The following is a 13,609-nucleotide window of genomic DNA, read 5'->3' as shown; positions in this document are numbered from 1 at the left end:
ATTGGCATTCAGATAAATATTAAATACCATTAGAAGACCCATGATTTTGGCTAATCAGTCCAAACATCTAACAAAATTGCCTAGGGTATTTCCCAACTGACATGAGTTTATTTGGTCCATAAATTATAAATTTGAATAGCATTAATCCTAGGTAAACCTAGACCAAGATACTATGAATTATAAAAAATAGGGTTCCTTTTTAGCATCCAAGGAAAATAGAAAAATCTTTTGTCAAATGTCTGTGGTATTCAAATTTTGTCAAATTTGTGGAAAGAGGTCAATTGGTGTCACAAAGACTCATGCTTTATTGAGAGGTTTCCTCTGGTGTTCCCTGATGGTAAGGCTCCTGGCAAGGACACACAATCTGGCCCACACTGCAGCTATACTACATACTAGTTATGTGACTGGGCAAGTTCCTTAACTGTGGCACCTCTCTTTCCTTACCCATTAAGTGGGGATAATAAAACCTTCCTTGAAGAGTCATTGTGAGGCACAAATGAGGTAGAGTAGGTCAAGTACCCTACACCAGAGCATCCTGCTATTCACAAACACGATGTGAATCTGGCAGTGGCAGTGCTTGCCAAGGAAGGCAGAGGGGCTTGCTCCAGCCACCAAGGATGGAGGATCCCAATCCAGAGCCAGATATCTGGATAGTCTGGTCTCTATCCTGCCTCTGAGTAGACACTACCAGACCCAACTTAACCATCTTCTACAGACAACAGTTGGACCATGCATGCACATATTCCTTGCCCCATTGCAGACCATCAGCTGCTTTCAGCACCCCAAGTTCAGGGATCAATGACTTCCCTGGGGTCCAGTATTGCTCTCTGGCTCTGACATCATTATCTTTAACTCGCCAAATCTTTAAATAAAGGGCAGAACTAGAAGATACTAAAATGTCCTATTTATGTAGTTCTGCAATTTATCAAGTGTTTGGATTTTAAAGCATTACCTCACTTACTCCTCAGACATGTCACAAAATGAATCTGTGTTGACAGTGGAGACTACTTACAAAGTATATCCTCAGACATTACCTCATTTGGTGCTCACAACAGCCTTGTGACTTATTATGAATGTAAACAAGGAAACTGAGGCTAGAGGCACTCTCTGTGCCAGAGCCTGAATAAACCTCTTCAAATATAGAGGGGAAGGTACCTATCCATGAGAGGGCTTTTGGAGAGCTAGATGGATCCCACCACTCAGCCCTCTCACCAGAAGCTCTGTCAGGACTCTTCCCACCAGAGAGATATAAAAAAATTTATACTCCTCTTAGAAGCTCCCTGGTGACAGAATCAAGATGTCTCTTGCAATTTCTGTGCAACGTCTAGTTTGCTATGTAGAGTCAATAATAATCACTGATGGATGATATTCATTATAGACCGAGGGAAAGGGACTGTTTTCTAAATTGGAAAAAAAAAAATCCCTGGCTATAATCTACTGGGCATGTTCCATCATCTCACTATTTAGAAGGTTACGTTTTTCTATGTCATTGACAAGAATGAGTGAGCACTTTATTTACATGATTAGAAAAGAGGAAGAAACTGCAGCCAGGGAATTTGGAATCTGAGAAGCTAAAGTTTACAGTGTGAATACAGTGCTGGCCACACAGGGAGCTTAGTGTGTATTCAGGGAAAGCCTCCTAGTGTGGCCAATGGTAGGTACAAGGTATCCAGGCCCCAGGGAAGACCTTGAGAGCAGAGGCCCAGCATATCCAGCAGAGAAAGGGCTCTGTAAATCTTTGCCGAACAAATGAAAATAATGAGCACTGCCCAGCTCTGAGGATTCTAGAGCAATCACATCATACTAGGAATATTGTGGTTTCCTCAACTAAAAGAGGGAGCAGAATAACATGTGCAATATGCTACTAGTGATATTGAAAAAAAAAAAAAAGAAAAAGGATATGATGCAAACATACATTTGCCGGGCTATGCATGAAGTATCCCCTCTACCCAAAATATATATATATGGTACTAGTGATGTTGATTGCTTCTGGGGAGAAAGGTTTTGCCCTCCTTACCATGATGTATCTGTTGAATTTTATGTCATGTGAATGTTTTACCTGTTCAAAAGTAAAAAGTCTCTCTACAGGACAAAATACTTGGTTTTTCCAATAAATTACTGGTGGCAGGGGGAGAAAAGCAAAGGAAGGAGACCTGTAGTTTAAAAAGAGACATAAATAAGTGGATCCAATCACACACAGGTTGTGATTCTTATCTGAATCTGATTCAAAAAAAATTAAACTTATGAAGATAAGCAACATTTTTAGACAACTGGAATTTGAACAGTGATTTAAATACTGGATGTTAAAGGAATTATTGTTAATTTTTTAAAATGTAATAACAAATGTTTCATAAAGGAGTCATAATCTTTAGGAGATTTCATGGAAATATTTATACATGAAACTCTATGATGTTTGGGATCGACTGTAAAATAAATATGGGTTGAGGGATGTGGCTAAGAGAATAGAAGAAACTCATCTGGTCGTGAATTGACTATAGTTAAAGCTGGTGATGGGTAAAGGGAACATGGGGGCTCACTGTTTAATTCAGTCTTTTTCTGTATGACTTTAAAATTCTTACAATAAGCCAGGTGTGTGGTGCATGCCTGTAATCTCAGAGGCTCAAGATGCTGAGGAAGGAGGATCACAAGTTCAAAGCCAGCATCAACAATGTAAAGAGGCCTTAAGCAACTCAGCAAGCCTCTGTTTCAAAAACAAAAACCAAAAAACAGTGGGGAGGGATGTGGCTCAGTGGTTAAGTGTCCCTAGGTTCAATCCCTGGAACCCACCCCCCCAAAAAAATTCTCATAATAAAAAGCTAATAAATGAATAGATGATTATTTAACAATAGGATAAATAGACTTGGTAGCCACTGAGTTCCGAGCTCCGAATGTTTGGCTGCAGTCAAGCCACCATAGTCTGAGCTATGAGTCACTTGTGGCAAATAAGTTTGGGCAACTGTCAACTACTATCATTCTAATAACTGTTTAGGTCATACAAATATCAATAAGAGAACTTTACTATTCACTTCAAAAATAAATAACTGAAAAGAACTGAAGAAATTACTTTGGGGAGGGTTCCCTTTCATTGGTATGAACAATAAACGCTGCTTGCATGTATACATAGGAGTGATAACTAGCACCTGTTCTCTCGTAAAGCATCTTCCCCAAACCTATACAAGTTCTCCAAATCACTTTACCACTTTCAAGATCTGAGCAAACAAGATCTCACTAAGACAAAAACCAAATGATGTCAACTAACTCTTCATTTCAGTTCAACTCATATTTCCACACTGTTCAACACATGGAAAGTAACCATACATGATGTAAATAAGACTGGAAACCTCACAGAGCTTAGATTCCTGCACTGGGGTCTTTCAAATTTAGGTATCAAATGGCCCCTGCTAAGGGGAAAAACTAATCTTGTCAAAACTGCTTGATTAAATTACATTGTATTTGATTCTTAGATTTAAATTGAATTATTTTCATCCAATTATTATTTATCACATTATTTCTTAAACTGTATAAGCCTAAAACTAAAACTTCTTTTAGCACATTTATAATTATGGAGACCAAAGCACATTCACAAATAAACAACTAAAATGACCCAAGCAGTAAAATTCAGATAAAATATATTAATGCAACAAGACTGATGCCATTTTTCAGGTCTGAAATGCCTGCCAGCATCATCCAGTGTCAGTGTGGTCCCACCTGCTCCTGGGCAGGTCCTATGAGAGTTTACACTACACCTGACATAGGTGTGATGACTATTCTCATGCTATCTTTCTCAGCTGGGACAGCTGCCATGGCCTTCATCCCCACAGTGCTGAGAGCTATCATTTGGCTTCACTGGATGCTACTGCCTCTTTTCTTTACTAAACCCATCTCTATATTTTTCTCTATACTGAGGCTAACCTGGCTCCAACTCATCAGAAATTCATTTACAATTGGGGGGCACTGAGGCTATGAGGGTGGACTGATATAATTAGATATTCTAATTTTCTAGGATAGGCCTTGAAAATATGTCCAACTATCATTAACATGAAACCCAAAAAAAAGTTCACTTAATGGGAACTCTAGGAATCTCAAGAACACATCCTGGAGCCAGGTGCAGTGGCACAAGCCTGTAATCCCAGTGACTTGGGAGGCTGAGGCAGGAGGATCGAAAAGTTTGAGACCAGCCTCAGCAACTTAGTGAGACCATGTCTCAAAAATAAAAATGGGCTGGGTATAGCTCAGTTGGTAGAGTGCTTGCCTCATATGCACAAGGCCCTGGGGATGTGGCTCAGTGGTTAAGCACTGCTGGGTTCAATCCCTGGTACCAAAAACAAAAACAAAACAAAACAAAAAAAAAAAAAACACCATATCCTGGACCCGGTTTGGAAATTCTTAGCACAAGGTGAGTGTGCTTCAGGAAGACAGCCTCATGCCAGGGACCTGAATGAGAAATCACTCTTAATCTAAGAAAGAATTTAAGCCATCACCTGACATGCTAAATCATGGGTTTAACTGGTTTAAGCTCACTTGAAAAGAACCAAAATGTAAACATGGCCAAAGGGCCTTACTTAAATCCAGGGAGTCTCTGAGGTCCCTCCTCAGCCTCCTCCTTAAGAACTACAACATGACACTTTACACATGAACAATCAGGACAATTCCCAATGTTAGCTCATATCACTACAACATGCTATAACTGCATATCAAGATTGTAGGGGTCTGCACCACCCAGAGTTTGAGACACAAAACCCTACCCTGTGATGCTGCTGGTGGGTTAGCTGGATTCAATGAGTGGGCTGACTTCCTAACAAGACACTAGCAGGCATTAAGGAAACTGAGAAACTAGAACTGCTCCTACAATAGAATCTTCTACTTCAGGCCTTCCCAAATGTCACAGTTTAATGACCATTAACTCAATCTTTTTATCAAGCTATCTGTGCTCTTTATCCTAAGATATTGACCTCAGGACATTTTTTTGGCAGGGGTGTGGGGGGTGGTTACTGGAGATTTAACCCAGGGGAACTTCATAACTGAGCTACATCCCCAGCCCTTTTTTATTTTTTATTTTGAGACAAGGCCTCACTAAGTTGCTGAGTCTGGCCTTCAATTTGTGATCCTCCTCTCTCAGCCTCCTGCGTTACTGGGATTACACACATGTACCATGTGCCCAGTTAGGGCCTTTGTATTGCTGTATTTGAAAAAAAAATTAAAATTTTGGCAATCCTCTGTTGAATTTCCTGATTTTTGTTCTTCACTGCCTGTGACTAAAGTAAATGTAAATATGTAAAAAAAAAAAAGTACATAGAGGGCTGGGGTTGTGGCTCAGCAGTAGAGCGCTCACCTAGTACATGTGAGGTCCAGGGTTGGTCTTCAGCACCACATAAAAATAAATAAAATAAAGGTATTGTGTTCGACTGCAACTAAAAAAGAAATATTAAAAATAAAGTGCATAGATGGAGCAACTTTTTAAAGCTTTTATCTATCTCTTTTATCCAGGCAAGATTAGAAAATATTTAACTGATAACACTACCTCCCTCTCCTCACACTACACAACACAGTGTCTGAAGGATAACGTGGTCACCAACAATGAGCAAAGACCAAGAAATAAAGCCTCTAGATTAGCTGGCTGACTAACATCTTGACCATTAAATTTCAAGGTGACTCTAAATCAGACTTGGAGGTAAATAAAAGCAGGATGAAGGTTAAGGCACTTTCAAAGAAAAGAGAAAACGAACACCCACAGGCAAAATCTGGGAACCACAGAAAACCATATTTAAATCAGCGTGGTTATTTAAAACAAACATAACTATAGAAAATTCAAATATGAAGAACCTGAAAACTCTCTTGTAGAGTCAATATCAGTGAAAGCTTTTGCTAGCAAGGCTGGTTTGAGTAAGACCTTGGCAGTGGTCAAGTGATTTGGAGATCTTTGGAAATATCTCCAAGGATGGCAACAAAAATCAGATACAGGTTTAGGAAAGATGCTTCACAGAGGAACAGGTGCAACAGCTGGTAATTTAACTGGGTACTTAATAACACTTCCCAAACAGGAAGTCCAGTGATGAAGGGCAAGGTTCCTCTCTGATACTCAAAGGTGAGGGCAAACACTGTGGATGCTGCAGTGCAGGATAAAGGGTCAGACACAACAGAGATGCTGGACATGTGCATTAGGGAAGCCAAGAGACTTCTCTGGAGACCAGAGAGAAAAGCAGCAAACTTTCCCTGGCAATTCCAGTACATTCTGCCCAGAGATCAAGATGGAGGGCTCAAAGTCTAATGCATTGCTCATTCTCCAACGCCCCTTCTCTCCCTTCACAGGGTAACACTGCAGAGAAACCTTCTACCTCATTCAGCCTCTTCTCAGGTTTAGGGCTATGGAACATAGAGAAGAAAAATATTTGTCCCCAACTCACCACAAAATGCTTTAAAATCTCCATTTGAAGCTACAGCCAAAATAAGACTGGTTCTCAACATCCTCAGAAGCAGAAAACAAGATACTGCAAATAAACAGCCTTCATAAAAAAAAGCGACGTGGAAGCTCTTTTCATATAGCCAAGAAATATTGAGTGAATAAAAGCAGGGATCTAGGGGCTGGGGATGTGGCTCAAGCAGTAGCACGCCCGCCTAGCATGCGTGCGGCCCAGGTTCGATCCTCAGCACCACATACAAAGATGTTGTGTCTGCCGAAAAAAAACTAAAATAAATAAATAAATATTTAAAAAAAAAAAAAAAAGCAGGGATCTAAATAGTACGCATATAGTGCACCACCACTTGCCTAAAAAGGATGGGGAGCGCAGAACGTTCACGGTGAACTTGCACTAGATATATAAAATATATTAGATGTGCATGGACTACCTCTGGAGGATGAAGAAATTAGTAACATCGGTTGCCTCTGAAGAGAGAAACCAGGTGGCAGGGATCAGAGTGGACCGAGACATATTTACTATACAACTTTTTGTGCCTTTCAAATATTTTCTTTCCTCACATACCTATTTTGAATTAAAAATATTAAAAATAGTTTTAAATTTAAAATAAAACCAATTTAAGAACAAAATAGTCTTTTTGCAACAAAGCAAATACTGCTGTTAATCTGGTTAATTGTGTTCCTGGCACACAGCAGATGCTCAACTTGCTGAACTTAATGAACTGCCACTTGAAAACAAAAGAAAATCAGAAACCTGGCAAACCCAAGGCCATCCATGTTCTAACTACTTAACTACTCAAAAGAACAGAGAATGGGTCCCAGTGTAACAGCAGGGCTCCTCATCTGTCCACAGCAGCCATTTAATAAACAGAAAAGATTTAATCCCCAAACCAAGACAACAAAAGCTCACATGCGCAGATGCACAAATGATCCTTAAGGGAAATAATGTCAGCATCTATAGACTATTAATATAGAAATGGGGGCTTAGAATGTGGCTCAGTGGTAGAGTGCTTGTCCAGCATGCATGAGGCCTTAGGTTGGATCCCTAGCACCACCAGAAAACAAACAAAGAAACAACAACGACAACAACAACAAAATGGAAGCACAGAGGTTAAAAATGGCCTTATTCATGCACTGATCAAAAATGCTGGACCATGAAAAGCTGCTGTAAAATTCTAACAACAAACCACATCAAGAGACTCTGTACTTCCAGTGCTCTGTTCCTGGGGACAGCTCAGCCCAACATGAAACAGGAATGCTAGAATACCTCATGTCCCATGTCATCTACATTTTTAAACTCGTCAAGGAAGGTTCAAAATCCACTATCCAATAAAATCAGAATATTGTAAGCAGAAATTCGGCCACAAGGAATTCCATTATATTGGAAGTGTCTCTCTTGCCAGGGCTTTTCACACAGTAGGATTTTAGGCCAAAAACTAAGACAGACTCTTCCTGTCTTCCATAGGAAATTGTGCTGTGCTGTGCTCTGGGCAGGAAGGATCTCTGGCAAGGGTGGTGGGAACCCACTGTAGAGTATGTGAGCCTGCCAGAGATCAATAAGAGAAAGGTATTAGTGAATGAAGCAAGGAATATGGTGAACAAGAAGCCCTTCCACTACAATGTGCTGAGGAAAGAGCAAGATAGAAAGAAATGAAATGGCCAAGTGCTAGAATATCAAAGCTCCAGAGAAATAACGCAAAAGAAATTGCTAATCAATGGACAGTAGTTGTATTGGGTTCAGTTAAGAAAACAGGTCAAAACAGAGAAGAGAAAAAAAATTAAAAAACAAAATGACAGTGGGCTGGGGTTGTGGCTCAGTTGGCAAAGCACTCGCCTAGCATGTGATAGGCAATGGGTTCGATCCTCAGCACCACATAAAGTAAAATAAAGACATTGTGTCCCCCTAAAACTAAAAAATAAATATTAAAAAAAACCAAGGTGATAGACATCTTTCCATTAAAAAGAAATGAGCTGGTAAACTGAGGGTACCCATTTGTCAAAATCATGAAGAACACAGAGGGGAAAGAAAATTAAAGTAAAAAGGGGCTGAAACAAGAGGGAAAAGACCACAGATTGAATTTGCCCTCTGGTTAATTTCAAGTCCTTGAAAAGAACAGGAAAAATGCAGATAAACCAGTGAACAAGCTACATTACCAGCAAGAATCCATCTCATACTTTGTCTCTGCCAGGTCATGCGGGTACTGCTGCTGCTCCCCCTACTCAAATGACTAAGGAACTTGCATAAATGCATTTGACACTCGATCCCTGAACTTCCGAAAAGCACTTAATACAGTGGTTCATGAAATCTTAATCTAGAAATGTTCAGCCATTTATAATCAAGCTGCATCATACCGACAGTCAGAGAGGAAGGCTGAACAGAGGGACTCTATACGTGAAAGGACTCCATGGAGATTGGCATCATCAGGGACTTTGCCACTTTGACAGATTCCCTCCCACCCCCTTTAAAGATAATAAAGACTTGGCATCTAAGAAGAGTGTAATTACAAGAGAGAAACTGAATTATCTGAGTCAATGAAAGAAAAACACGTAAGATAAAAATGCATGGAAATCCCTGCACATGTCTATGATAAAATGAAATTTGGAATATGTTTAAAAAATAAGTGGTGGGATGGGTTGGAATTAGCTCCTGATAGAAAATATTGAGTGGTAGATACGAAGAAAAATTGTACAAAGGGACATCAAAACATTCTATTTAGCAAATCTATAGAAGCTACTGTGTGCCAGGCACTGTTCTAAATGCATCCAATATAAATCATGCACTTCTTAAAACAATCTTCTAACCTAAACAACATTATTTTCTTGTGTCATAAGTGAGGAGACAGGCATAGAGAGGTTAAGGAACTTACCCCAAGTCACACAGCTACTAAGAGGCAAAGCTAAGATTCAAACCCAGGCACTCAGCCACCAGATCTGTGCTCCTAATCTCCCTGGTCTCCCCTAGAACTTAGAGAATGAAAGAACTAGGCTAGGAATGAAATGCAAGTCATGCACTGGCTAGATCTTAGGTCTATAAATCAACCCTTAGTCATGGCTCTCTGATGACCAGCCAGCCTGGTGATTGCCACAGGTCTCAGTTTCCTCATCAGCACATTGAGGAGACTGAATTAGATGAGCTCCATCAAGTTCATGCTGGTAATCAGCAGTATGTGGACTAGTGTGTTTTTTGCTTTGGCTATTCAACCAAATTCATTCTCAAGCAGGCAGCAAGTTTTATAAGATTGTTCCTCTGCCTCCTGACCTTCAGATGATTATGTCCTCTCTATTCAGGCAAATGACAGAAGGTAGTAAAGGAGCAAAATAAATCGTTTCTCTTTTAGACTTTGCTTAATATGATTATAACCAAATGGTCCATGAAAAGCTCTGGGCACAGATCATATTAACTCTGCTAGACCTGCAATCTCAGGTCCTCTCCTAAGCCTGTTCTGGAAGCTGCCTCTGGATTTGGTTACTGGAATGCAAGTGAAACTGACATTTGGAGGTGGAACAATCAAGAGAGAGGAATTAGACTAAATCCATAATAGTTCAAATTAGGGAATTTCATAGTAGAGAAGTAAACCATTTGGTTATTTATATTTTGGTAAATCTTTTCATATAATCCATTCTCTTTGCTTATACCAACTCTCGAGAGCTGAAACCTCAAAATTCATTATGGGTAAATTCAACACCCACTTTGAACCTACTGGTCCCCCATAAGTATCCTCAACCTAGGCATTAAATGTCAGCCATTGGGCATCTGTGGATGGAGAGAGTCCTTACAGATGGATCATGCAATGCTCCCTTGGGAGTCCTTCCTAAGCATCCCTGACAGGTGGCTGTCATCCGGCCTCTGCCTGGACACTTCCAAGGTCGAGGCGCTGGTTGCCTGGTCTGGCAGGCTGCCTCCAGCGCTGCTGGACAGCTCTCGTTATGGGGAAAACCCAGTAAGCGCCTAGAACAGAGACCCGCGTGGGCCCGAGCTCCATAAGTACACCTCCAAGTGGGTCAAAAACTGCCTCTCTAGAACTTGAACCCTTTGGTACTGGGTGCGCCCCCGGATCACCCAAATGCAGAGTCCCCCTCGAATATCCTCGGCTGTAAACAGGACCCTCAACCCTTTCCTTCCAGGTTTGGATCCTGGACCTTCTTCATCAAGTGTGGACCGGCAAATACCTCTCCAGACCTCTCAGGCCCCAAAAGTGCGCATCGATGGGACGGCAGCCAGGAGGCCGCGGTCGGAGTTGTCTCCAGCCTCGGTTCTCCGAGCAGGAGGGGACAAAGGACCTTCCGGAAGGCGTATCCCTCCGTGGTCCTGGCTGTCTCCGCCACTGGGCGAGCCGACCCTGGGGACCCCCCTCAATGCCAGATGGAGGGGCCCCTGAGGCGCCAGGTGACAAGACCGCGAGGATCCCCGAGGATCCGGGGCGCGCAGGCTGCGGTACTAAGGGCCGAGCCACGCTGGTAACCGTGAGGCCCGGGATGTTGGCGCGATGGCACCAGAGCGCGATCCTGGCTACGCGGAGCTCGCTAGGTTAAGGCTTTACCTGCGCGACGTTGACTACAGTGGCCCAGCTCGTCCCCAGTCCGGCTCCCGCAGCTCCGCCGCAGCCGGCTGCGCTCATGGAAACGCAGCCGGAACCCCTGGCCAGTGCAGCTCCCGCCGCTACCGGCCCCGCCCAAGCAACTGCCGCCACGCCCCTAACTACCGCCTCTGCCACGCCCCCAGCTACAGGAGCCCGCCTATTCATTGGGTAGATCAGCTGTTACTCTGCTTGCCTAACGCGTCCATTGCACCTGATTGGCAGCCCATTGGTTAATAGAGCTGCTTCTCAGAATGGAGGCGGGGGTCCTTATTGGAGAGCTCTTTAACTATTGGTTACTTTTGACGTCTTTGGCCCTTGGGCCAAGACGCTATTGGATAAGGCCCGCCCGGAGGGGGCTTGGAAAAGGGAGCTCAAGCTACGAGATGGGTGGTGTTTGATATTGATTAGGGTGGGGTGAAGAGAGGGGGCGATTGTGACCGCAAGCTGGTTTGGGAGGCTGGGTAAGGTCAGGTGTCATCTGAGGATGGGAGAAAGGTCTGCTGGTAGCTAAGCTACAGGGTTCTGGTGGGCCCAAGCAGACCCACTGAAGCACCTGTAGCCAGCCCAGAACACAGGGGTCGACATTTGGGATAATAACGCAAGAGAGAGGAGAGAAAGTAATGAGTCGCCCAGCCAGAAGGACATGAAAGGATGTGGAGGCAGAGACCTCTGGGGAAAGGGGATGGGGACAGGAATCTGAGGGGCCAGATGGACCTCAGTTATCCTTTTAGATCTTAACCAGCCCCTTGCCAGTAGGAGGCCTCCTGGAAGAATGTAGCCTTTAAGGTCAGACCTAGAATTGGAGATGTGTGCTTGGGCAAAGTCACTTGTTTTCTCCCTGATTCCTCATTTGGCAACTAGAGGTAGCACTAGTAGTTGATGAGAGGATTAACTAACTCTGGTAAACATTAACAGTGCCTAGGCATTCATCAGGACTGATTCTTTACCCACTCACCCCATCCGTCTATGGAAGTAGGCCCAGTTCTAAAATTCTATGAGCCTGAAACTGCTTTTGCAATACATGTGCTTTACTAAGAATAGAACACTTGAGAGACTTGAAATGTAATTCCTGTGGGGCAGACAGGGACACACTACCAAGGCACAGTGGGGCTGAAAGAGAAGGAGCAGGGGATGCAATGGGAGGAGCCATGTAGCCAATAAAATGAAGTAGTATTTGAAGCAATGCTAATTTTTTTCGGTATATTTCAGGATTGTGACAAGGAACCAGGCTGGATCAAGTTTTGTGAATTTTGACCAAGTAAAATCCTTCAGTGGCTACTCAGTTCTGGATCAAAAATCACTGCAGGAAATACATTTATCAGAAACTCCTGAAGCCCATTCCCCATTCTGAAGGTGTGGACATCTAAGAGTATGGACAGAAATAGTCTTCAGGCTGAATTGAGCCCCAGATCCTTTATGTTCACCTTTGAAAGAACCCATACCCATGATACTTTAGAGTTAAGGAGGAGAAAGAATCCTTTGCCATTGATTTTTTTTTTTATTTTTGTTTTGTTTTGTACTGTTGATTGACTCAGGGGCACTTCACAGCCCTTTTTATTTTTTATTTTGAGATAGGATCTCACAAGTTGCTTAGGGTCTCACTGAGTTGCTGAGGTAACCTGGAACTTCCGATTCTCCTGCCTCAGCCTCCCTAGTCTCTGGGATTACAGGCATGTACCACCATGCTTGGCTTGTTGTTATATCTTTAATCCAATTGTCATATGACCTAAAATGAAGTTTCATCTCAACATTCATTTATTTTTCTATGTTCTCTTTCATCTTGGGAAAGACAAACCCAGGCTTTTGTAGCAAAGAATTTTAGTGAGGGACCCCTCCCCACCCACTCCAAGCTCTTGACTCTCGGTGTTAAAACAATTTAGACTTCCAGAAAAGATCTTTAGATTTGTCACCAGATAAGTATGTGAAGCAATCAATGCATATGTTATCTAGTTTGATGACATTCCACAATGTTTACATATATCAAAATGTTGTGTTATGGGCTGGGGATTTGGCTCAAGTGGTAGCGTGCTCGCCTGGCATGTGTGCAGCCTGGGTTCGATCCTCAGCACCACATAAAAAACAAAGATATTGTGTCCGCTGATAACTAAAAAATAAATATTAAAAAAAATGTCGTGTTATAAATATATACAATTTTTTGTCAATGAAAAATTTTAAAAATAATTTAAAAATAGATTTATTACTAGTCAGAGATGTCTATGTGTATGCATGCATGGGCATGCTTGGTTCTGATCCACAGTTTCCTCGTTCTTGTCCCTAAGAACCAGGAAAGAGCTGTTAGGTAACTGGCCAGGCCCAATGCAGGTTTGTTCCTGCCTATGTTTGCTAAGGAAGACTGAGATGTCCTGTTAGGCCCTGAAAAGCATGAAATGGTTCTTAAAATCAGGGATGATTTCTCTAGCTTGATTCAGAGCCACACAAAACAGCTGTTTGGAGTGAATTGCAGATGAGCTCACCATTGTGCAAATGGATTTTTCCTCCCATCTCAGGAACATAGGTTCAGCCAAGAGTTCTAGAAGGGATGTCTAGTTCAGGAATTCAAAAACATAATTGTGTCCCTGAAGCTTAACAAGAGCTACAAACTGAGGCCAGGCAG

The 13,609-nt window shown here is 42.3% G+C and overlaps 1 protein-coding gene across 1 annotated transcript in view; it reads right to left on the bottom strand.

Moving 5' to 3' along the window:
* The window catches only part of Abhd2 (abhydrolase domain containing 2, acylglycerol lipase), a 102,507-nt gene extending 91,428 nt beyond the window's left edge, over nt 1-11,079 (bottom strand). Inside the window, exon 1 of the mRNA XM_046437122.1 lies at nt 10,957-11,079. The gene's annotated coding sequence lies outside the window, so the exon portion shown is untranslated. The remainder of the gene's footprint in view (nt 1-10,956) is intronic.
* Between the last annotated feature and the right edge of the window lie 2,530 nt (nt 11,080-13,609).

Source organism: Marmota monax, unplaced genomic scaffold (genome assembly GCF_021218885.2).
Source record: "Marmota monax isolate L192 unplaced genomic scaffold, Marmota_monax_Labrador192_F-V1.1 WCK01_AAM20220418_F8-fsc00005, whole genome shotgun sequence".
Classification (NCBI taxonomy): domain Eukaryota; kingdom Metazoa; phylum Chordata; class Mammalia; order Rodentia; family Sciuridae; genus Marmota; species Marmota monax.
Note: the sequence above shows the minus strand (reverse complement) of the source record. Positions and strands in the feature narration are given on the sequence as shown.